The sequence below is a fragment of the Podarcis tiliguerta genome (assembly GCF_965153285.1).
Source record: "Podarcis tiliguerta genome assembly, chromosome: 4".
Lineage (NCBI taxonomy): Eukaryota > Metazoa > Chordata > Lepidosauria > Squamata > Lacertidae > Podarcis > Podarcis tiliguerta.
The window spans coordinates 28,303,207-28,329,222 of record NC_139537.1 but is presented as its reverse complement, the minus strand read 5'-3'; the positions used below and the strand labels follow the sequence as shown (position 1 = coordinate 28,329,222).

The 26,016-nt window shown below is 45.3% G+C and overlaps 1 protein-coding gene across 2 annotated transcripts in view; it reads left to right on the top strand.

The window, feature by feature from the left end:
- The window catches only part of LOC310675978 (galactosylgalactosylxylosylprotein 3-beta-glucuronosyltransferase 1-like), a 62,621-nt gene that overhangs the window by 5,890 nt on the left and 30,715 nt on the right, over nt 1–26,016 (top strand). Inside the window, exon 2 of one of the 2 annotated variants that reach the window (XM_083437219.1) lies at nt 24,137–24,236. The exons of the other annotated variant lie outside the window; for it this stretch is intronic. The gene's annotated coding sequence lies outside the window, so the exon portion shown is untranslated. The remainder of the gene's footprint in view (nt 1–24,136; nt 24,237–26,016) is intronic. 2 annotated transcript variants of the gene reach the window in all.

Genomic DNA, 26,016 nt, shown 5'->3' with positions numbered 1-26,016 from the left:
ACTAGTTAAAGCATTTAATAACTTGTATGAAAATCCTATAAAAAGATGTTGAACGGCTAGTCCCCAACGATTTGCTTTATACAAGGGTTTTCAGATAGGAGGAATGATTTCATACTTTTAAAAAAAACAACTTAAGATGTCTGGAACTCCATTGTCTCAATGAAAAATTGTAGCGATAAGGAAGTTAGCTTTGCAGACTAGTTTAAATTGTAGCTTTTGTGTGGTGTTTAATCTACTGTATGTTCTTTCCTCATAATCTTTACAACGCTTTCTTTGTACTTTTATTTTCTGTTTTTTGGAAAAATGTATTATTCAGAGCCTGCTCTGAAATTTGGACTATGTGATGCTCTCAGTGACATAATCAGGATTAATCATAATCAAATTCACCCCTTGTCCCCTGAAAACTCAAATTCTGAGAAGCCTCTGAACCCCTTCCCTATTTATAGGTAGATATTTATTTGCATCAGCCACCAGCCACCGAGTATAAAATACAAACGTGTACAAACACAGCTAAGCTGGTAAAATGACCAGCCTTTTCGTTTTCTTACCTTCACTTTCTTTGAAACTCACCTGATGGCGTCAACAGGAGGTCTCTCTGGCAACCTGTAAATCCTTCTTTCTCTCGCTGAAATAGCAAAGTTTCAGGCACCAGGAACCCTGCAAAATGCTGTTTCTCCTCAACAACAGCATCCTCTGCACAGGGGCACCTGGACCATGTCATTTCTACAACAGTTGGTACCCATATAAGCTACTTGTGCCTGCTATGAAGCTACACGGCCCATGGCCCTTTGCGCCCTGGGTTGGTTCCATTTAAGGGAGCTTCCGCATGGGGAGTTTAATATTGTAGATGAAGCGCTGGCAACAGGATTTTTTTAATTCACAAGATTCTAAAGGTGGGAAATATGTGGGCTGGCGTTTTGAAGCCCGTAATGTCACGTGGACCTCAAAAACCTGCTTACACAGGGAGCAGGGATGCCACAGTGAGCACCCACCTGGGAACAGTTGCAGCTTATTGGTGAAGCACCTGCAGAAGTTCTGAGACAGAGAAGCCTGCCTGAAATCTGCTGTCTGTTAGTGTAGATAGTCCTGGACCAGTGACTTCACTCAGTATATGGCAGATTCCTGACATTCCTCACCCATCTGAAAGCACCTTCAGTGTCCAAGACACCAGAGAGCCAGAGAGCAATGGAGTTATCACATAAATAGCTTTGCTGAAGCCTCCCTGGTGTCAGTGTGGTGTAGTGGTTAGAGTGTCAAGACTAGGACCTGGGAGGCCTGGGTTAAAATATAATAATAATAATAATAATAATAATTAATAATAATAATGTGGGACGCGGGTGGCGCTATGGGTTAAACCACAGAGCCTAGGACTTGCCGATCAGAAGGTCAGCGGTTCGAATCCCCGTGATGGGGTGAGCTCCCATTGCTCGGTCCCAGCTCCTGCCAACCTAGCAGTTCTAAAGCATGTCAAAGTGCAAGTAGATAAATAGGTACCACTCCAGCGGGAAGGTAAACGGCGTTTCCGTGTGCTGCTCTGGTTCGCCAGAAGCAGCTTAGTCATGCTGTCCACATTACCCGGAAGCTGTACGCCGGCTCCCTTGGCCAATAAAGCGAGATAAGTGCCGCAACCCCAGAGTCGGTCACGACTGGACCTAATGGTCAGGGTCCCTTTACCTTTACCTAATTAATAATAATAATAATAATAATGTAATAATAAATAATTTTATTTGTACCCCACCCATCTGTCTGCCCTACAGTTCAAGCAGTTCCCTCTATCCCAAAGTGCAGAAAGCCGATGGAACACATTGACCCTAAGAGGAAGCAGACCCTGGAGCAGAAACAACTCTGGAATGGCCCTGTTTGATCATTCATAAAATTATCTATTTTAAAAAGGGAAACAACTGCTTTTTATATCTTTCTAAATGGGAAACAACTGTTGATTAAACCGGTGGTGGTAGTTTTAAGCCCATGGCCACCAGTGAAAAGATACTGCCTCACAGAATAGCTCAGTTGGTTAGAGTGTGGTGCTGGCAATGTCAAAGTTGCAGGTTCAATCCCCGTAAGGCACAGCTGAATAATCCTGCATTGCAGACGGTTGGACTAGAATGGCCAAACTTGGCCCCCCAGATGTTTTGGGCCTACAACTCCCATCATCCCTAGCTAGCAGGACCAGTGGTCAGGGATGATGGGAACTGTAGTCCCAAAACATCTGAAGGGCCAGGTTTGGCCATGCCTGGACTAGATGATCCTCAGGGTTCCTTCCAACTCTATGATTCTATGAGATTCTATTGAGAACTGAAAAGAGCTTTTGGGGGGAGTGGTGTTCATGGTTAAAAGCACGTAGCTTTCATGCTACATTATCTAAAAAGTGGGTGTCTTGCAATTAAACGCAATTTATTCATTGAGGAAAAGACCTCATGTCATCAAAAGGAGGGAATGAAAATCAGTGTCGCTGTGAAAATAATGCAGGTTTAGTCATTTTGGGGGGGCTGCTTCATTCCGTGAAGAAATGAAGCATAATTCATTATATCTCGGTGTTCAGAACACCGACAGACGCAACAGGTTTCCTGTAGCTCAAGAGGAAAAACAATTGGATGCAGCTGAATCCAACGGTTCAGTGTATAATTTGCGCTGCCCTTTGCTCCTTTGAAAGGACACTGCAATCAGCTGTGAAGCCTGTTTGAGGCATTGTTTTACGAACCACGCTGGAATACAAAGGCCGGGCTAAACTGTTCTGAGCCGGTGTGCTTTCAGTTGTCCCAGGTATTTTGCATCAATGGCGACAGCTCTGGTAGCTCTCTGCTTGCTAAATGAAGCAATGTAATAAAAAGGAGAAATGAGCATTCATAAAATTTAAACACTTGATGCAAACCTGGTAAGGCTAGTCGTAATGGTGCAGAGTTGCCAGGTTTATGTGGCTACATATTGCAGTATGTTAAGAAAAGCAAAAGCAATTTTGTTTGGGGGAAGTGCTGCCAGCCCATCACAGACTTTGGATAGATACACGAGAGTTCTACTGTGAAAAGATCATATTATGCTTCTCCAGTTAGTGGGCCTTTGCTAATATGTGCTCAAAGTAGGGATGGATGAATCTGTCAATTTTTGGATCTCTCACTTTCTAGTTTCTCCAGTTTTGTGCAGAACTAAGGGTTGTGACCCTGCTTGTATTGCTCACCTACCCACCCACCCCCACTTAGACCTCGTCAGCCCTTACCCCCTCCCCTTACAACTCGCCAAGCCACCATGCCCTTTCTTTACATGGCTGTAGGGAGCAGTGTGGGTTGGTGTCGGGGGCTGGCTGGATGACAATGACTAGTAGGGAATCCCCAAGGGAAACCCCAAGAGAAACCCCAGGGTCTCCCAGGTGGGCACCATTGCCATTCCAAGAGAACAAGGGAGGTTTTCACAGTGAGTTCCAGCATCTCTCTTTCTAGAAAAATAGCACTGGGAACCCCCAATGGAAATCCCAGAGGTGGAAGGCTCAGAGCCAGGGATTGGTGGTGGGACACTAAGGATAGATCAGAGGGGGAAGAGGGGGAAGAGGTGCTAGATACCAAAGTGACAGCTGGGTTTAGTGAGCAGGAAGAGCCTGTGACAGGGAGCAGTTCAGACTTGGAGACTGAAGCAGAAGAGGCTGTGTGTGTGTGTGTGTGTGTGTGTGTAGGGACTTCTGAAGAATTCTGGGAGCACAGTATCATATTGACTTCCCACCACCATTTTAATTGCTTTCATGCATGGTCCTTACAGGATCTCATTTCAGCTGGTTTGGTTTTCCTCAGTGAGGTGGCAATGTCCGTAAAGTAGACCTACGTGGGGCCAGGGAAATGATGGTCTTCTTTTCTATATCAGTGCTGCTTGGCCCCAGAGAGGGCTTCCTCCGTCTCCCTGTATAATGTGAAACTGGCATGGCTTCAAATACATGTTAGTGATGCTGGGTATGCATAGCAGGGGACGATAATAATTCTGGATAAACAAATATGGTCTAGTAGAGCATGGTCTCATGTGTGACTTATTTGATAATGTTTATAAATGCTGAGGTTTTGTTTTATGTGTGTGTATTTGAGTGGGATTTCATTTTATTTATTCCCTGCATGCATATGCTATTTCCCCCCTATTTTGGAACTCACGAGAGTGGGTTCCTCCAGTTGACCTATTTATTGTGCATTCATCCTGATATGCTTGCGTTGTGCCCAGTCTTCATTGGACATTTGTTCTGCTTCGTTTGTGACAATGAGCGAGCCTCTTGATTTGCTTCTGAGTGTTCATCCTCTTCCCCGTTGATCATTTGTTCATCCCACACAATGCATTTCCCTGTCACTTTCCTAATCTCAAAAAAAGAGGGGCCATTTTCTTTTTAAAAAGTGGGTCTGTTTTGCTAGAGCGAGGAAGTACTTTAATTCACTAATAATAATAATAATAATAAATTTATTATTTATACCCAACTCATCTGGCTGGGTTTCCCCAACCACTCTGGGCGGCTCACAACAGAATATTAAAAACAAGATAAAACATTAAAAACTTCCCTAAGCAAGATGAAATGACTGAGCAGCCATAGTCACACTGGTAACAATTTCAGGGTCATCACATAAGCTTTTTGTTTTGTTTTTTAATGAAAGAAGTAGCAAGTCCAAGATCTATGTAGGAAACTGAGCTAAGCACATCCCTATTTCAGCTGGGAGAGCATGAGGGGTGAGGAATGAGGGGTAATGGTGCAAACCTAAACTTACAGGATACTCTTGAACCCTTACTGATAATTAGTGACAGCCTAGGGGGACCCAGCATAAACACGGTTCCCAGGCAGTCCCCCATCCAAGCACTAGCCAGACTCTGGCTAGCTTAGCTTGTGGCGAGTGATGTTGTGTTGCCTGCCTTCAGACTGTAGATCTGATTTCGTCTCAGTCACAGGTGGTCTGACCAATGTAGAACCCTGTTAGCTCCTATTAACAGTAGTGCAACTGATGCTTTAAAAAGCAATCGAACACAGATTCCATTGACTGGAAAGGTGGAGGAGAGGGGGCTGCTGCTGTTCGCTGTATATCAGATAGTCCCTTGAGGCCAGTGTGCAAGGTGTGCAGCAATATCCATTGGCTCCCGGCTTGTCCTGGTTAAGCATATGCAAATTCCCAAGGTTCAGCAAAGTGCCCGGCTTAATTTAAAGACTTGTTTCTGCTTTAACAACGGACGTCCCCCTGTTGTTTAATACGTTTTCTCCTTGTTTATTCTCCGAGCATAAGGCAGAAAGGGCTCCGTCTCCTGACGCCGTTTCGTATGCCCCCGCCCAGCTGCCCCAGCCTCCCCACTCCACGGTTTTGGATGCCGTCCCATCTACAGACTCCCCCAGTTTGGCTGCTTTCCTAGGATGAGACTTCACAATTGCTGGCTACTTCAAGCCAGAAATCAATCAGCCAGGAAATTCCTTCTGTCTGGCACTCAGAGAATTGGTAGCCTGTTTCCAAGAGGCTTCAAGGCAGGAGTGTGATGAGTTGCGGGGGTGGGGGGCAGGAGGGGCCGCGGGAAGGAATCGGGGAAGAACGCCACTTTATTTGAAAGCAATTGACAACTCAGAAATAATCAGCACGGAAAGTAATGCCCTTGTATTTTGAGAGCTTCCCCACTCCTTCGCCTCACCTGCCCTTTGAGCGCATCACTGCATAATGCTATCGTTGTGGTTGTCCTTAACTTTCTTTACAAAGTCACCTGCAGGTGCACGTTCCCTATACTTTGGTTCACAGTTGAACACCTTCAAGATTTAATCTGCGGCGTGCCCCACAGCCAAAGAAATTTCAACATGGCAGCACATTACAGCGAATGTCAGGAGCTCACAGGGTGAGGGAAACAGGGGATCCTCACCTCCTCCTGCAGGGGTCGCTGGTGGGAGCAAGGAGAGTCACGCTATGTGGCTCCAAACTTAACGTAGTGACCTTGGGACCATACCCCCTCGTCCCCTGTGTGGCTGTATTTGAGAAACCACAGCCTGGGGCTTCAAAAACATAGGAGGGGGGAGGCATCTGTAAATTATAAATGGCTTTAAACCAGTTAACAAGCTGGATCGTGTGCAGAGGAGGGCGAGCAAGATGGTCAAAGGTCTGGAAACCAAGCCTTATGAGGAATGGTTGAGAGAGTTGGGTATGTTTATATCTTGATTTTATTCTGTGAACTGCCTTGAGACCCCCAGGTATAGGGCGGTATATTAATAATGACGACAATGATGATGGTGATGTTTAGCCTGGAAAAGAGGAGACTGGCAGGATATATGATAGGCATTTTCAAATATCTCAAGGGCTGTCACATGAAAGAGGGAACAAGCCAGTGTGGTGCAGTTGTTAAGAGCGGTGGACTTGTAATCTGGTGAACCGGGTTCGCGCCTCCGCTCCTCCACATGCAGCTGCTGTGTGACCTTGGGCCAGTCACACTTCTCTGGAGTCTCTCAGCCCCACTCACCTCACAGAGTGTTTGTTGTGGAGGAGGAAGGGAAAGGAGAATGTTAGCCACTTTGAGACTCCTTCGGGTAGTGATTCTGGAGGGTGGGATTCAAAACAATGGCTTCAAGTTACAAGAAAGGAGATTCTGACTAAGCATACAGAAAAACCTTTTGACAGAAAGGTTGTGGATTTCCTTGGAGGTTTTTAAGCAGAGGTTGGATGGTCATCTGTTATGGATGCTTTAGCTGAGATTCCTGCCTTGCAGGGGGTTGGATTCCGTTACAACTCTATGATTCTATGTCAGACCATTGATTGGTCCATCAAGCTCATTTCCAGACTGTGACCGTAATAAATCAATTCTACTTCCATTCTGGTCCATCAAGCTCAGTTTTGCCTGCACTGTCTAGGATTTCACACCATGGTTTCTACCTGGAGATGCCAGGGGTTGAACTTTGGACCTTCTGCATGCAAAGCAGATGCTCCAGTAGACTTTGAAGGCACATCAAATGGCCTCAGCAGAAGAACAGTTGCTTTCTAAAGGAAAATAACAGGAGCCACAATAGGCTTAAGATGGCTCTTTTGCAGGGTTGAAATGCCAGTGCTCTTGCTGAGCAGCTTGCCTAGACTTTTTCAAGCGCCATCTGATCTTGTTCTCCTCTGTTCCGTAACATTTTTTGTTGCTTTTCATCTCCATGTGCAATCCCCCTCCCCATCTCTCTCTCTCCCCCTTCCCCAAATCCGCACAAAGGTGAAAAGGAGAGAGGAATGAGGCAGGGATGGCTCTCCTCTATCTGCTGCTTCTCTCCCCACCTCCACCATGAATGAGCCCCTTCATCCTCTCCTCCAGAGGAAACACAGATGCTTTTGTTTGGCGGGCTTGTAGGATAGGATGGAATTAATAAATCGGAGAGCTGATGTTGTGCTGCTACATTCTTTGCAATTTTAAGGCGAGAGCCTGAAAGAAAAGTTAATTTGCCTTCGGAGAAACCGCAGAGGCTCAGCTGACTGTTTATCCCCACTTTTATTTTTCTTAGACGCCGCTCCTTTTATTTTCTTCTTCTCTCGCACTCAGCCCCCTTCCCCTTTTCACCTCTTCCCTGTAATCCATCTCTGCTTTCTCACAAGGAGGTGCCTTATGCAGAGTCAGGCCATGTTTTCAGTATTATGGAGAGCTGTCCAGGGGTCCAGACAGGAGAAGCTCCCAGACCTACATGGAGACGCCTGGGATCGAACCTCTGACCATTGTGCATCTTTCACCATCCTGCCCCACCTTCCTCTTTTTGTCCCTTCACTCTTGACGCTTGCTTTTTCCTATCAAAAACAGACCAATGTAGAATTCCTATGGCTAAATCACTAGCAGTATCAAGAACACACTTAAGTTTGCTTCCCAGTTCAGGGGAGATGGCTTTCCACATTCAGATATTTGTTGGTGCAAACCAGGTAAATATTGGGGTCCATTGTATAAGGTAAAAAGGTAAAAGACCCCTGGACGGATGGAGGGGTTCACAGCATCAACACCCCAAAAAGGTATTGTTTCTCCCATAGTTGCAGCCTTGGATTCAAACAGAATCAAGCGTTGCTCTCAAATGTTGCTCCAGCTTGCTGCTTCTAGCCCACATCCCGGCCCCAACTCTGCTCTTAGCTGTGGCTTTTTCTGTCCCATTTGCCCACCAGGAAGCTAGTTTGGCTATTTCCCAGAATGAGAAGGCTTGATTAGCTTTTCATACTTGCTGGATCCAGGGGTTAGAAGAGTCTGGCATACAGTTTAACACCCACCACAAATTCATAACAGTAAGTAGATTGTGTCTTTTTCCTTCCCGTTTTATTGATGGGAAGCCAAAGTTGAGGAGTAATGATTTGCCCAAGGTCAGCCTCTGTAAGTCCACTCTAGAGCAGGATCCAGATTGCCATCCAACATTTTGTGCATTTGAAAAGGGGCCGGGGTGTACTAGATATATATCGCACTCTGTGTGACTCCTCAGTGAATCATGGGTCTTCTTTGTGGCATTCAGTTTCCTCAGCCACAAATCCTGCGTTCTCTTCCGGCATGGAACACTGGAAGCTTGCAATGCAAGTCAGCTTGGTAAATCACTGCTTTGAAACTAGAACACCTAGGAACATGTTGACTGTTCTCATTTCCCATACATGATATTTCTCTGTGTTCCTGTGAGCAGAATCGGATCCTGCTGCTTCCGGACTGGCAGAGGCTCTGCTCCTTGAATTACAACCAAAAATATGCCCAGGCTTCCCCTTAAGCTTATGTGATTCTGTTCAAGCAGAAGAGTTGCGAACAATTCCATATGCTTGCGTGGCAGAGAAGCAGAGCTGGGGGAAGGGTTGAGAAATCTCTGTGGCACCCTTCGCCGTGCCGGGTGCTGTCCCGTGCTGGTTGGGGCTGATGGGACTTGCAGCCCAAAATGTAGGGAGGGCACCAGGTTGGCGAAGGGGGGCATTGCATAGAAAGTTCACCACACATTAGCTGTCGTGAAATCCATACAAACACTTGAAGAGAAGGCTGAGAGGTGATCTGATAGCCATCTTCAAATATCTGAAGGGCTGTCACATGGAAGATGGAGCAAGCTTTTTTTCCTGCTGTTCCAGAGGGCAAGACCCAAACAAATGGGTCTTGTTATTCAAATAACAACAAAGGAGATTCTAATTAAACATCAGGAAGAACTTTCTGGTGGTAGGAACTGTTCAACCATGGAACGGAATACCTCAGAAGATTGTAGACTCTCCCTCATTGGAGGTTGTTTGTTTGTTTGTTTGTTTGTTTAAAAAAGGTTCGTGTATGCCGCATTGATATTGCTAGGATATATGTAAAAGGTAAAGGTACCCCTGCCCGTACAGGCCAGTCTTGACAGACTCTAGGGTTGTGCGCCCATCTCACTCAAGAGGCCAGGGGCCAGCGCTGTCCGGAGACACTTCCGGGTCACGTGGCCAGCGTGACAAAGCCGCATCTGGCGAGCCAGTGCAGCACACGGAAACGCCGTTTACCTTCCCGCCAGTAAGCGGTCCCTATTTATCTACTTGCACCCGGAGGTGCTTTCGAACTGCTAGGTTGGCAGGCACTGGGACCAAACAGCGGGAGCGCACCCCGCCGCGGGGATTTGAACCGCCGACCTTTCGATCGGCAAGACCTAGGTGCTGAGGCTTTTACCCACAGCGCCACCCGCGTCCCTTATGTATGCCCAAATATATAGAAATTGTGATATATGTATGCCCAAATATATAGAAATTGTGGCTTTTTGCCTCCCAAACCTATTGGTTGATAATTTTCCTGTTCTGTTGGAGGGATGTGGTTTCTCTCTGGATCATTTGTGGCCATGGATGAAGATTTATGAACTTTTGTCACTATGCATATGTGCATATTTATATATAATCGAATTTTTGTTTTAGTTCATATCAATTCAACACACACACACACAAACAACAACAAAGGAGCAAACTAAATGCAGCAAAAGTGGAGATGAGGGAAGGTTGAGGGATGTGAGTAACATTCAAAGATTTTGTTCACTTTCAATTTGTGAGAATGTCAGAAAGCGATATGCTGTGATCTGCCAGAGGAATTCGGCAGTTTAAGTTTGTTTATGCTGCATGTAGTTTTGTTTGGGGCCGAGTTATCTTTCATTGATGTTACCTTGTTAAACTTTTGTTTTGTGATGGTCCGATGACTAAATACAAATGAATGAATCCTGATCATTGATTTGGAAGGATTTGATTGCCGTGATGTACTGTTAATAATTCAGACTGTAACAATTGGTGCTGATGGGAAAGTGCAGGCTTGCACATCCAATCAAGGCACAAGCGTCGAGAGCGCCAGGCAGAATCTGCAATGTGCTTTTGCCACTAACTTTACTTCCAACTCCTCTCCAAGGAGGCCCCTGAACCGTGGAATTAGATTTTCAATTGGCAGTATCAATTCCAAACCCAGACCCTGCATTCTTGCATCCTTTAAACTCGAGATCTAAACTTATATTATGATTGGAGGACATGAGGCTGAAAAATAAATAAAATGTGATGGGGCCTAATGAATCTGTTCTACCTGATGTGTTCTACCTTGTCCAACCCCAAACAATGAATGGGATTCTAGGAGCCTAACTTCCAGAAGGGCAGTAGCTACGGTAGTCAGCTGCAGCAAGTAAACAATAAAGATTTCTTTTGCACTCAGTAGATTAACTGTGGTATATGCCTTTGCGGGCGAAAACCCACTTCGTCAGATAAATTAAGTGCTACCCGAAGTTGGCAGGTATGCATGGATAGAGAGGAAAAGATGTAAACACTCAATGAAAGCTAGTGCCATAATATGTTGGCTGCTATGTAAGGTGCCACAAGATTCATCAGTGTTTTTAACAGTAGTTTGGAAACTTTTGCAAGTTCTGCAGCTAGTGGCCCTACTCCCACGACTACTACTAAGCAGTATGTTTTATATCCTGTATTTTATCCTGTGAACCACCCTGAGATCTCATGCTGAAGGGCGGTATATAAATCTAATAAATAAAACAAAAATAAAATATGTTGTTTATATTAACCCCACCTGTCCAGGCAGTGGATAAGTTTTAGATCCGCATGTGAACTCTGCAGCTGGAGTCCATCCCTCATCCATCTTGGCTCAAGCCTACCACTTGTCCTGTCTGAAATGAATGACAGGCAAAGCATCTCTGAAGCATCTGCAATGGGCTTGGATGGACCATGGACGAAAGGTGGGTTCAATACTTGCCTGTAGCTGGAGCCCAGGTCCTTCAATGAGCTTGAGGCTTTTCTGCTTAATTCTATCATGAGTCAGATAATTTGCAGGATGACTGCATAGTTTGTGGGTGCCTCTGCTGACACCTACGGCAACCTGTAGCACGGGCGTGGGGAGCCTCAGGCCTGGGGGCCAGAAGCAGCCCTTCAGACCTCTGTGTCTGACCCTCATAACTCTCCCCATGCTCCCCCTTTACTGCTGCTACTTTGCACCCCAAGAGTTTTTCCCCCAAAATTTTTTATTGATTTTCCAAATCTATAACAAACATAAAAAACAAATAAATAAACAAATAAACATAAATCCTAACTATATTAGTTCCACTTTTGCTAACATTGTTAGATGATTTCCTCAAATCCCCCTGGCTGAGTTTCTATGTATATCATTGTAACAGTTTTCCAAAAACTAATTTCTCATAAAATTTGGTTAATCAATTAACATCTTTCTTTCTTTTCATATTAACTTTAGATATATTATTCTATAGCATCACATATTTAAATCCTAAGCCAAACTGGTACTTGCAAGTATTTCTTTTTAAGTTATCTTAGCATATTTAGCTAAATAATTTCATCCATTCCTCCCAGTACTCCTCCTCCTTCTGGTCGCGGACTCTTCTGGTCAGGTCGGCTAGCTCCAAAAAATCCATCATCTTCATCTGCCATTCCTCCACTGTTGGTACTTCTTGTGATTTCCAATTTTTGGCCAGCAAAATTCTAGCAGCTGTTGTGGCATACAAAAACAATCTAACATCTTTCTCAGGCAATTCCAAACCTATTATTCCAAGAAGAAAGGCCTCTGGTTTCTTGCACCCGAAGAGTTCTTGCCTGGTTGGAATGTGCCTGGTCAAATGCCTCTTCCTTGCCCAGGTGTGTGTAGCAGGTAACCAAATGAACAAAGGTAAAAAAAATGCCATTGTTGCTACACCTACATGTCTCTTTAGTCCTCGCCCACCCCAGGCATGTGGCCTTCTGAAGGCTGCTGAGGAGGGAGTGTGGCCCTCAGCCGAATACATTTCCTCGTCTCTTGCTGTAGTGCCATTCATTTCATGCGATGCCTCAGATCCAAACAGGTGACAAAGAGCTAGTGACACAGTAGCAACAATGTTGGCCCCCCACCCCCCTGGCTGAAGATAATAATAATAATAATAATAATAATAATAATAATAATAATAATAATAATAATTTATTATTTATACCCCACCCATCTGGCTGAGTTTCCCCAGCCACTCTGGGCAGCTCCCAATCAAATGTTAAAAACAGTACAGCATTAAAGATGGAATGGGGAAGCAAAGCCAACGAGAGAGGCAGGATCTCTCTTTGATGAGTTGACCAACTACATGCCCGCCAACTTTCTGCAGCAGAAAATCGGGATGTGTGTCTCTCTAGGCTGCACCTCCATGTGAGTCACAGGATTCATCCGAGAGCATGGCTCCCCAAAACGTGCATCTTTCAGGGCTGCACCATTCCAGGTAACCGGCAAGAGAGCATGGCCTCCAAACATCGGCATCTTTCAGGTCCACACACTCATGGCAACCAAAACAGGACATCCCGGGATCCAATCTGAAGCCAGCGTGGCTTCTGTAATTCTGGGATGTCCTGCTCAAAGCGGGACAGTTGACAGGTATGCAACTAGGCAGAGGACTTGGTGCTGTAGGCAGGTGCTGCTGCTACATGTCAAGGCATCCCCAGGGAACCACTACAGGCACTTGGAGGTGAGGAAGCTGTGCCGATTCCACACATGACATATCAGCAGCATGGCTTCCTTGCTGCCTCAAAACAAGGCTCTGGGCTTGTTATAAGTAATACCTCCCCACCCCACCCCCAGAAGAAATGTGCTAGTTCTTGCTGATCACTGATTCTTCTGGGGCGCACATGTGTGATTCTTAGCATGACGTGAGTAACTAAGATTAGTCACAGATATAAATAACTTGTTTTATCAAAACCCATCTGTTTCCTATGGTATTGTCATCCAGAAAGAGCCAGTGTTGCTTTCATCAAAATAAAATATCAGTGCCCTCAGTTACCCTTTGTGCTGTCTGAGAAAGTTCACTAGGGGGGAAAAACCAACTAGCCAAAAGGTAATATCTCCCCACAACTCCTGGAGGCAGAGCCAAGTAACCAGTGGCCTTTATCTTTTCAATGGGGAACAGCCCTTGTTTTTTGATCCCAGTACAACCTTAGTGCAATCTGCCATGTTTTTTTGCACCCACCAGGATCCAACTCAGTGTGTTTCAAACTTGGGTCTCTTGATATTGTTGGACTCCCAAGTCCCACCATCTGGTGGTCAGAAATGATGAACATTGTAGTCCAAAAACAACTGGAGACCCAGGTTTGAAACACACTGATTCTAACCTTATTAAAGCTGCCATTCTGTATCCAGATGCCCCACTGGACACAAGTGGACTTACTTCTGCAAGTAGGCATGGGATTGTACTTAACACCTCCTTCTTGCAATTGTTACAAACTTTAGACTTCAGGGTCTTTTCCTTCTCATCCCAACTTTTTCTTAGCCTAACATCCAGTCCAGTGTTAGAAACTGAGATATGAAAGCTAGGAGCTAAAAGGCACTTTAAACCTAGGTTCTGGGCGCAACAATTGAATGTCTAGGTGCACTTTTTTATAACAAGAATAATAAACTGAAAATTTTATTACATAAAATATTATGTTCATTTTTCACATGGTCTAGTCCTTACCTTGCACACACCCCTAAGAGGGTCTCCAGTCTTCAGAGAGTAGCTGGAAGTGGGGAGGCAGAAAAAAGGTCCTTCTTTCCTTTCACTCTGCAGTTTTCATCCGAAATCTTAGGTGCAGTACTGCGCCCAGAGCTCAGAAACTGCTTGTGCTAATGAAATTCCCTGTTGCAAAATGCACCTAGAACAATGGGAGTTTCGAACACTGATCCAGTCTGAATATCAGGGGAACACAAAAGCCTGCCAGCTGCACTGTGACATTTTACTTGATCCTAATTAAATGTATTGCCTCTTTATTTTTGGGTCTCCTCACCCCCCCCACCCCAAAGCAACCCACAGTTACTGGATCTGCTACAAAAGTTTGCACAATCCACATATAAACCGGGGACACCAGGAGAAGGATCATGATTCAACATGGTATACTCCTCTGAAGCAGAGGACACCCTCCAGGTGTTGCACCTCCCATCATCCCTGATCATGCTAGGTGGGGCAGTTGGGAGTTGGGGTCCACATGCGCCTGAAGGGCCACATGTTTCTCAGTCCTGCTCTAAAGACGACCAATGTCTTGAACATCATGCAGTATGTGGTTTTGTGCTCCCCCGCTGCTATGGAAAATGCAGGTTTTCAGCCTCTCTGTCCAGCAACTTTTAACAAGAGACTGCTTGCTCTTTTTTGCCCCCTGTGCCCCAGCATGTAAGCTGTAGTACATACAAGCTGTAGTAGATACAAGGCATGCGACAGCTGGCATTAGTCGACTGCATGTTCTTAAGCAGGTTAGTTCATCTTAAGGAACTACATACGCCATGCATGGAAACTTGCATGCCATGAACTCCCATCTATCTAGTCCAGCATTCTGTTCTCACAGTGGCCATCCAGACGCCTGTGGCCTTTGATATGCATTTATACTCTGGCCCATATCATCCATCCAGTTCGGTTTTATCTTTTCACTGATTGCAGGGTGGGTTTGCTTGAATGCACATAGGAAGCATTCTCTGTCAGTTGGGCTGACGGCAGCAGCACGAGATCAGGCTTTTAAGCTCCAAACAACAACGTGTACAACCGTCCTCACTGGAGCAGAGTGTGACTGACTGTGAAATAAAAGTAAGTCCCTTACAAACAGACCTAGGATATGAAAGCTGTGCTCACACATATTTCCTGAGTTCATTAGTAGCACTTGGCTACATAGACAATGGTTTATATATATACACACACACATACAACATTTTAGAAGCTTCTTGCAGCAGGATTTGCTGTTGTGTTCTTGCATTTGATGAAAATTACTGTTTAAATATTTAGTTTATTCTTTTGCATTTGCTGTTCAGGCAGCATTGCATGTAATTTTAAACAGGTTTTAGACTCCAATTAGGTGGTTCTCATGTTTGAGAGTTGTCTGATTTTTAGACATTTGGGTTTTTGATATACAGTGGTACCCCGCAAGACGAATGCCTCGCAAGACGGAAAACCTGCTAGACGAAAGGGTTTTCCGTTTTTCAATGCGCTTCGCAGGAGGAATTTCCCTATGGGCTTGCTTCGCAAGACGAAAATGTCTTGCGAGTCTTGAGATTTCTTTTTGCTCCCCACCCCCTTTTTCTAAGGCACTAAGCTGCTAATAGCCTTTTAGCAGCGAATCCGCTAATCCCTTAAGCCGCTAATAGCCGCTAATAGCCGCTAAACCGCTAATAGCGCTAAGCTGCTAATAGGGTTGCTTCGCAAGACGAAAAAAACGCTAGACGAAGAGACTCACAGAACGAATTAATTTCGTCTTGCGAGGCACCACTGTATGTGTATGTGAGAGGGACAGGGGGAAAATATTTAAAGGAACTTGATATTTTTGTTTCAGTTTGATTTAGTGGAAGGACTATGAGAGTGCATTATATCCTACATTTTATGATCCCATTTCTTAGGACATATACTATTTGTGTATTTTTAGTGCCCCTGAGAAAGGATTTGATCCAAAGTGTGACAGGGCTAGAATAAATCTCATTTGAAACATCTGGACTTTCTTCCCCTTGCAAGTGGTGCTTTCCCAGTTTTGTGGTTGGCTTGGTGCTACATGCCTTTTTGCAGTGGTGTTTCTGAATACAGCCTAATTAGCCATTTGCATCAGGACCAGGATGGCCTTTCCACTAGGTGGCTGCCTAGGACAGCACTTTATAGGGACCTGTATCTAACACTGGAACAACCTGGTGGATGCAGAAAGGCAAAAGAACCGGGCAACAGGTAGGGAAAATACATCAATGGCAAGTCCTATGCAAACAACTTCTGCATATTTACTTTGATATAAGTTCACTAGGCTTTTCTCCCAGTTAAATGTGCATGAGATTTCGGCCCCAGTATTACATGTGCTATTCTTTTTTAAAAAAACAAAACAAAAAACACACCAAATAAAACAAAGGGTGCTCATGAGTCCACTGAGTGCTGTAGGAGATGAAAACGAAGGTTGGAACAGGGGTGCCTTGTTAGAAATCAATAAGCCAATGTAACCAACAGAATGGGAGAAAAGGGGGAACCCAGGCTAAGAGATCCAGAATTGAAGTGTATACCCAATACATCATCATCATCATCATTATTATTATTATTATTAGGATGTGGGTGGTGCTGTGGTCTAAACCACTGAGCCTCTTGGGCTTGCCGATTGAAAGGTCGGCGGTTTGAATCCGCGTGATGGGGTGAGCTCCCGTTTCTCAGTCCCAGCTCCTGCCAACCTAGCAGTTCGAAAGCACGTCAAAGTGCAAGTAGATAAATAGGTACCACTCTGGCGGGAAGGTAAACGGCGTTTCCGTGCGCTCTGGCTTCTGTCATGGTCTGTGGACAAACGCCGGCTCCCTCAGCCTGAAAGCGAGATGAGCGCCACAACCCCATAGTCACCTTTGACTGGCGTTAACCATCCAGGGGTCCTTTACCTTTTTACCTTTATTATTAAAATGATCATTATTATTAATTTCATTTCTATACTGCTTTATATTTTTAGGGGGGGGATCTCAAATCAGTTTACAAACTACTTAAAAACATCAAATAAAACAATCCAGAACAAAACATTACTGAAGAAAGTCAAATATAAAGTATACATTTAAATACAATTAACACTCATTCAAACATAATTAGCAGGAAACCAAAATATTACCCTAAACATTTTTTAAAAATAAACCAAAACACTACAGAGGAAGTCAACTGCAGAATGCACATTTAGCAGAGCAAAGTTAGCAAAACAATTATCTTAAACATTTCAAAAGAAAGCATTACTAAGTGAAAAGATGGAAAAAATTGCCTTCCAGTTCTTAGGTAAAGGTACCCCTGACCGTTAGGTCCAGTAACGAACAACTCTCGGGTTGCGACTCATTTCGCTCTGTAGGCTGAGGGAGCTGGTGTTTGTCCACAGACAGCTTTTGGGTCATGTGGCCAGCATGACTAGGCCGCTTCCGGCGAATCAGAGCAGTGCACAGAAACACCATTTACCTTCCCGCCAGAGCAATACCTATTTATCTACTGGCACTTTTGACATGCTTTCAAACTGCTAGGTTGGCAGGAGCAGGGACCGAACAATGGGAGCTCACCCCGTCGCTGGGATTTGAACCGCCGACCTTCTGATCGGCAAGTCCTAGGCTCTGTGGTTTAGACCACAGCGCCACCCGCGTCCATTTCCAGTTCCTAGATGTGCACAAAATCCGCCATTCAGGCACTACCCCCAAACTACAGGATACAAATCTTTCAGTGAAGTGCTCCAGTAAATTGAAACTATTGTTTTCTCCTTCCCGCCTCCCTTAAGTTTCATTTCACCAAAAGCCAATTTCACAAACCAGGTAATAAGTGGATGTGTTCAGAATAAACCTGAGACTAGGTGAGAAGGGCTGCCTTTTGTTTACCTTCCCAAGTGTTTCCTGTGATTGTCCTAATGGTGATGAAGCATAGCTCCTGCAAGGATGCTGGAAGGAAGTTCCTGGACCATGAGGTGCAACTGTGGTGGAATCTACACACATATAAAAAACACTGTGAAAATGCTTTTTTAAGAAAAACATTTTGAAAGATACATTGAATTTGGCATGGCTCAGTGTCGGCATATAGTGTCATGTTTGTATATTGTAGTTTACAACAAATTTAAAACGTTTTATTTACAGCTGTGTAGCTGAGTCCTGTGTTTCTAAAAAACATGGACCTGCAATGAGGGGCAAGTGCAAATGAGCTTTCTGCAGGGGTTGGGGCTACGATACAGGGTCTTATTAGCCAGGAGCACACCTGCCTATATGACTTTTGTCATACCATAATGTGGTATTCTGTGGAGTGCTCTAGGGCAACCTCTAGCCCTCCAAATGTGGTTGGACTCTAGCTTCTATTATCCCTGGCCATTAGCCATACTGGCTAGAGCTGATGGGAGCTGGCCTCCAACAGCATCGGGAGGGCCACAGGTTCCCTATCCCTGGCCTAGACAATCTGTATTAGGAGGCAGCTAAAGAGGGGATGGGACGCGGGTGGTGCTGTGGGTTAAACCACAGAGCCTAGGACTTGCCAATCAGAAGGTCAGCGGTTCGAATCCCCACGACGGGGTGAGCTCCCGTTGTTCAGTCCCAGCCCACCTAGCAGTTCGAAATAAAATAAAGGGAAATAAAAGATCAGGCTGAATTCAAATTAAAGGCCAGGCAGAATAGCTCTGTCTTACAGGCCCGACGGAAGGAGGTTAAATCCTGAAAAGGCCCTGGCCCTGGTGGAGGATAGTCTGACTCCCTTAGGCCCGGGACCTCTAAACTATGGTTATTCATGGACCTTAAGGTCCTCTGCGGGGCTTACCAGGAGAGGCGGTCCCATAAACCCCATTGCAGGGGGTAGACCTAGATGACCCCTAGGGTCCTTTCCAACTCTACAATTCTATGAGTCTCTATCTCTGTGTGTGTCTGTGTGTTGTACTGGCAGTTAAAAAAAAAAAATTCAATGTTATCTCCATGGGGCCCTGTGGGAAAGTGGGGTTAAAATGTGCTAAATAAATGGAATTGGCACCCAGTACCCTTATACTGCCATTGCTCCCATCGACACCCCCATGCAGGTTGTAACAGAGTGACCATTGCCTCCTTCCTGCCCCCTCTTTCTTTGGATGCTGCAACCTTTTCTTCCTTTATAAGCAGTACATCCCCAACATGCAGCTGAGCTCTGACACAATACAGATAACAAGAGGACCAGTTCGGGGAATCTGCGCAGAGCCATTCTCTGATGCGGAAAGCAGTGTGAGAAACCTGCTCATTACAGATGTGCTTCTTTGGGGGGGGGAGGATCTGCTTAAACAACTATCTCATTAAGTCTGCATAGCAATGGAAGAGCCAGGAGAAGCCAAGCCCATGATTAGCAGAACTCCATCTCTGTAGCTGCCTCCTTGAGTCAGTGTTATCCTGTTTCTTAGGGTGATCTATGCCTAGTGACCAGCTGCTCCCACAGTCCATAGAATGATATGGATAAACCGTAATCTCAGACAGTATGTTGAACCCGCTCTGATAAATCTGCTGTAGCTGATTTGAATCCCCTTGTTAGCCCAACTCCCCTTCGCGTAACAGGGGATGAACGTCTTTGCATACATAGCTCTCCTCACTGCAGTGTGCTGGCAGGAAAATGTACTGTGGGTTTTTTTTAAAAAACGAGAAAAGAAATTGGTTGTGCTCCGTTGCTTTTTTCAGAATGGATGCTAAGTGTTGATTGCTGTGTTACCATTTGGTGTCCCCGGTCTAATCAAGTATCAAAAAAGGTTCAAATTTGTACAAAGCATCCCATGTTTTTGGAATCTAAGCACCAGTTCATCCTCCACAGAAGAGCTGGACCGCCACAATTTAGGAAGGACGTTGATAAGTTGAAATGTGTGCAGATGAGGGCGACCGAGATGACCGAGGGTATGGAAGTCAAGCCGTATGAGGAATGATTGAGGGAGCTGGGTATGTTTAGAGTTGGAAGAGAGGGAACTGAGGGGAGATACAATAGCCATCTTAAAATATCTCAAGGGCTGTCAGATGTTGTAAGATGGAGCAAACTTGTATTCTCCTGCTCTGGAGGGTAGAACCAATGGCTTCAAGTTACAAGAAAGGAGATTCTGTCTAATCATTTGGAAATGGAGATTCCAACTAACACCAGGAAGAACTTTCTGAGAGTAAGACCTGTTCAACAGTGGAACAGTCTACCTTGGGAGGTTGTGAAAAGCCTTGGAGGCTTTTCAGCAGAGGTTGGACGGCCATCTGTCCTGCATGCTTTAGATGAGAGTCCTTCATTGCAGGGGGTTGGACTACATGACCCTCGGGCTCCTTCCAACTCTATGATTCTAGGTAGATAGAGGAGTGTGATCAGGGAATACTGGAAGAAGCCAGCTATCAACTACTGCAGGAGTTACCAAACTGTGAACTGCAAGTTTTCGTTCAGGTGGTCTGAAAGAAAGGTGGGTCCGCATTAAAACATCCGTATGGATTTCAATTGTATTTTTATTGCTTCTATTACCATTTGTATTTATTTTTATTGGGTTACAATTTGAGTTCTGTGGAATTCAAATTGTGAAACAGTAAAATACAATTTAAGAAATGAACGTGGCGATAAAAAATACAATTAAAAACCGCATGGAATGTAGCCCAGCACGTTAAAAATGCTACAAGCTGCAGGAAAAAAATCATTTAAGTGGTCCACCAAGACCCCCAAGTGTTTTCCAGGGGTCCATTGTGGGAAAGGTTTGGGATCTACTGACTCCGTTGCCTTGGATCTGATGCTCTATTGGCGTTTTACCATTTTCCTGTGACAATGCAACCTTCCATGCCACCATTTTCAGAGTTACCTGAAGAAGAACGTGATCAGGCTGGGTAGCTGTTGCATAGAAGCTTCCTGTGGCATGTGGAGGCATGAGCCACCAAGACTCAAATAATCATAGACCAAACACCAGCTTTGTAACCTCGTTTTGTAGCCGGTGTAGCCCTTGCAGACTATGGCGTGGAAGACCAGAGTTCAAATCCCCACTCAGCCGCAAAGCTCACTGGGTGACCTTGGGCCAGTCACTGCCTCTCAGCCTTGCCTACCTCACAAGATTCTTGTCGGGATTAAATGATGGAGAGGATCACATTCACCACCTTGAGCTCCTTGGAGGAAAAGTAGGATATAAACAAGACAAATAAAGTAGATAAGGAATATATATCCTGTGAATGGATTTTCCAGGACTTGTTCACACACACACATGCCTCAGTTGTGTATTTATGGGCTGACCTACCAATTTCGGGGGGGGGGGGCACAGAAAATGTGACACAATTCTGTGCCGTTGCCACTTCAAGATACAGGTGGGTGGGTGGAGAATCACACAACTGTTGTGCTCCTCACAGGCACTCTCCAGCAGGTACATATGACATCTGCACAGCTGTATCTCACACAGCCCTTGCCGTTGCAACTGATGTTAACAGCAGAGGAGCAGAGACAATTGCTTTTCCCCCAGTAATAAAAACACTGCTGTGTAGCTGCTGGGGAAAACACAATATCCTGATAGCGAGCATTACTCGGCCAAAGAGATATCTGGAATGCACACAACTCTCGCTCGGTAATGATTATGGTGCAAAACTATTTACAGCACAGAACCACAAGTTCATGTCTGCCTCAATCGCTAGCAGAATCTGGGAGTGGTTGTTTCTGTGTCCTCCCCCAACATAAGAGCTTAGTGACCCCCAGCCTTTTCCTTCCTTCTTTGCGTTTTACACCTCTGCACAAGGTGGGCGACAGAAGAGGCGTGCTTCCGCCCCGGCCGGCTTGGCAAGGAGTGGTGCTGAGGCTCCCACCAGCATCCTCTAGCCCGTTCCCCTCCTTAACCCTGGAGGTGCGGCTTTCCCCACCCTCAGAGGTGCGGCGCTGTGGCTTTCCCCACCGCAGGAAGAGGAACTGCTTGGCAAGATTTTCGAAGGTTCCCTGTATCCCAACCGTCCCTCTCCCTCCCTTCCCTGTTCCGATGGCAGTTCCCTGACAATCTAGCTCAGTATTGTCTACACTGACTGGCAGCTGTTCTCTGGGATATCAGACAGGGATGGAGATGCCAGGGATTGAAACTGGGACCTTCTACATGCTGGGCACATGATCTGCCCCTGAGCTATGGCCCTTCCCTTCCAAGTGGGATGTGGAGGGAGGAGGGTGGCAGTGGGCAACAGGACGTTCCTCCTGATTTCAGGGAGCAGAAAGAAGAGCTGCCGAGCACCACAGACACCCGAGCTGGCATGAATTATGCATCCCTTGTCTGAAGAGAGGTCAGCCTCATCAATAATGGAGGAAAGGCTCCCCGCTCTGCCTTCTGCCTGCATCTTCCAGCACCAACAACTCATGAAATCTGCATGGACTTTCTCAGGGTGTTTATGGGCTGCCGGGGGAAAGAAGCCGCAGAGCAGGAAGCAACCGGCACATCGAGCTGCGGCAAATTTCTGTGCATGTTTACAAGGCACCGAATGAGTGCGGGATTCATTTGCGCAGATCTGATTAGATCCTTTCTGGCACAGGCCCACAAATGCACACTTGCCTGTGAAATGCAGCTGACTGCAGCTCATGCATCCGGGCTTGGGACTTGCAATACTGACTTTGTTTCACCAACTGGTGACAAATTTTAAGGCAGACACATCTGTACTCACCAGCACAGTGTCCTGTTTAGTTTAAAAGAAAAAAGAAAGAAAGAAAGAAAGAAAGAAAGAAAGAAAGAAAGAAAAAAGAAAGAAAGAAAGAAAGAAAGAAAGAAAGAAAGAAAGAAAGAGTCACTTCTCCAAGTTTTTCAGTGTTGCTGTTAAGGCCAGACTGGGCAGGTTATTTGCCTTCCCTGTTATGTTTTTTAAAAGCAAATATACTCATGTGGTGCATATCTGAATGTCAGGGCTGGGCCATGCATGGCTGGACTTGAAACCAGGGCCAGGAAGAGCCTTGCTGTCTGGCGCTAAAACTTGACTTGAGCAGGGTCTAGGGCTGAATCTGATGTGCAGTGGGCAAAGGCCACTGATATGTTGATCAGGCCTGGACAGAAGCCCAAGATCCTGTGGTTGTTCTTGTTCTTGTTGTTCTTGTTCTTGTTCTTGTTGTTCTGGCCAGTACAGGCCTGGCCTATACAGAGGCTGCCAATCACAGGGACTGGTTTTTCATGGCTCTGAGGCCTGAGTATCGACAGACCTAGGCAGCTCACTAAGCATACGTCCAAACCTGGTTTGAGTCTCTGGATGCTAGAGGGTACCTCCAGACTGTCATAGCTTTGTGAGGTGGATAGTGGGAAGTTTAGGTTTTCACAATGAAAGTGGATTAAAGCATTCTGTTGCCCAAGCGCTACCAGTCCAATTATTTTTTAAAAATGTCTTTTGCGATTAGGAAAGTGGCAGGGAAAATGCACTTAGGTTGGTGTGTCACCTCCAGACTGTGGAATAACTAGACTCATGTAACCAACATGCTTAAATCTTATGCATGAAGGGGTTAAGACCATAAAGTAAGCTGTCCTGCCAGACTTAGCTCACCTTGGGAGGGACTGTGCAATCAAGTCTTTGTTCCTTCGGTCTACCAGAGAAGCTCAACATGTGAGGAGATCTGAGACAGTTGCTGCAGCTCAGACCACATGGCTTTCACAAGCCATGCTTGTGTTCCTATACCAATAATTCAGGTTCTTTCACCACAGTAACTAAGACGAGTTTTACTGCCTGTGCAGCTTTTCTGACTTCTATATGGAAAAGCACATGAATCTGAGTTATTAAGTAAGCCATTTTTAACTTACCAAATGTGTGGTCTTTTTCTATGCTGGGGGAAGAGGGAAACTTTGGAAGGAACTCACAAGGGCATATTGTAAAGGTCTAACAGCCTGTATTTCCACGCTTTACTTTGCTGCATATTTTGTGATTTTAAATCTCTGCTGGCGTTCTCTCCCCAAAGAGTCCTTGCCCCAAGCATGGATTTTGGCATCCAGGAACTTTCCTTTTCATATAACTATTTTTTCCTTGCCAACCAACACAGACCTCATATGGGGGTCCCTCCTATGTTTGAGATCCTGCCCAATGCCATTTCCACCACTGGAATGAGCACATAGCAGAAAGTCCACCTCCAACCTCACCTACTGTCTCAACCAGCCTAATACACTTGAGTGCAGATCTTCCAGTCATCATTAAGGGTCATAGATTTAAACTCTCCCTTTGAAAGACACAGATTGCACCATTTTTAAGGAAAGAAAACATGTTTTATCTTTCTGCAATTAAATACTCTGTGGCACAAATAAATAATTGGTTTTCATGAGCATGGCAAAACTTTTATTAAACTTCCTTCCTCTTTTTCTTCTCCTAGGTTTGGTTTGGTTTTCGTTAGAGGGATGTAGGAAGATTAGAAAAGCTGGCCTCCAATGTATTCCTGGACTGCAGTTCCTGCCTATCAGTTTGCATTAAAGGTAACGTAAGGGGCACCAGATATTTGTGTGAATCTCACCAACCAAAAAACTTCAAATTCCCTTCCAGACTCCACACAGATCTGCACACCAACCACATGCCTGGTGCATAGAGAAAAGGGCCTTAATCCCACTCTTGAAATTAATGTTCCTATTTCTTTCTTGGCATCATCACACACCTGGTTACAAATATGTGATAAAGCATTTACAGCCTGACTCAGATTCACTGCCCTCTGAGAGCAAAGCGAGATGTTTGTTTGATATAAAACATACAGCTGTGTGCTAAGTTTGAACTTTAATCAGAGGGGTGTGTACTTAAGCATGTGCTTGTGTGTGATCCTTTCAGGGAAGGTTTAATGCAGAGAAGGGAGGGTTGTTTCTTGCTTTCATAGTGTGATCAGAGCCAAAATCACTTTCTCTGTACAGATAGAAAGGTGTTTTTTCCCCTCCCTAAGAGCATAGCTCCCCCCAAAGAATCCTGGGAACTGTAGTTTGTTAAGGGTGCTGGGAATTGTAGCTCTTTAGGGTGTAGTTCTCAGGATTATTTGGGGGAAAGCCACATGCTTTAAAAGTATGAGGTGAATTTGACCTAAGCGTTGCAGTTACACTGGTGAGAGGTGATTTTGGGGAAGAAAGAGAGAGGCTCATATATATGTCCATATATGAATGATCCAGTTTGGGAACTTTGCCTGCCACAGCAAAGACTGGGCCATCCAAATGTGTTTTTTGCATTAGGATGTCTTCCATTGCTGTTAAGGGGATGTTTCTTTCCAGTATAAATACTATGCGCAAGGGCCTAATCCAGATAAGCAGCAGTTGGAGGTTTAAAGCCCCTTTCCTTCTCATCGCCACCATCAGAGCGTCCATCCCAGTCATCTCCCCCTGTATGGGCCAATTTCATATACGCAGCTAGAATGGAAATAGCTAGCAGTTGGACAGCAACCCAGCTGCCAAGGCCTACCTCACCGGAGCCAACGATTACAGAAACTGGCTTTGTTTTTGTTTGCTTGTTTTGTTTTTTAAAAAAATATAAATCTTTATTAGTTTAAAATACAATCATACAGTAAAGGTAAGTATAACAATATTAAGCACAAAAAAGAAGAAAAAAAAGAATTCGTCACCTCAAAAAGGTCGAAAAAAGCTTTAAAGGTGACAAAAAAAGAAAAAAAGACAATTAAAAGAACCACATGTTTACTGTATTTTTCGCCCCATAGGACGCACTTTTCCCCCTCCAAAAATGAAGGGGAAATGTGTTTGCGTCCTATGGGGCGAATTCAGGCTTTCGCTGAAGCCTGGAGAGCAAGAGGGGTCAGTGCGTACCGACCCCTCTCGCTCTCCAGGCTTCGCGCAGATCTCTGCAAGTCGTGGGAGCCCGCGCCGGGCTCCCGCGGCTTGCGGAGAGTTGCCTGCATGCCGAAGGCTGGGCACACTGAGCTCAGCACGCCCAGACTTCGCACAGCTCTCTGCAAGGCACGGGAGCCCTGCGCTGGGCTCCCGCACCTTGCGGAGAGTTGCCTGCATGCCAAGGCTGGGCGCGCTGAGCTCTCACGGCTTGCGGAGAATTGCCTGTTCTGGGGGCTGGGGTCGGGGGAAGCTCGGGCTTCCCCCTCCCCAGCCCCGTGCCTGGGGGGGAAATAATTTTTCCCCTTTATTCCCCCCCCAAAAAAAAACTAGGTGCGCCTTATGGGACGGTGCGTCCTATAGGGCAAAAAATACGGTATATAACATCATGTCTTATCCAATAAAGTTTTTATAGAAACCGGCTTTGAGAGACAAACTAATA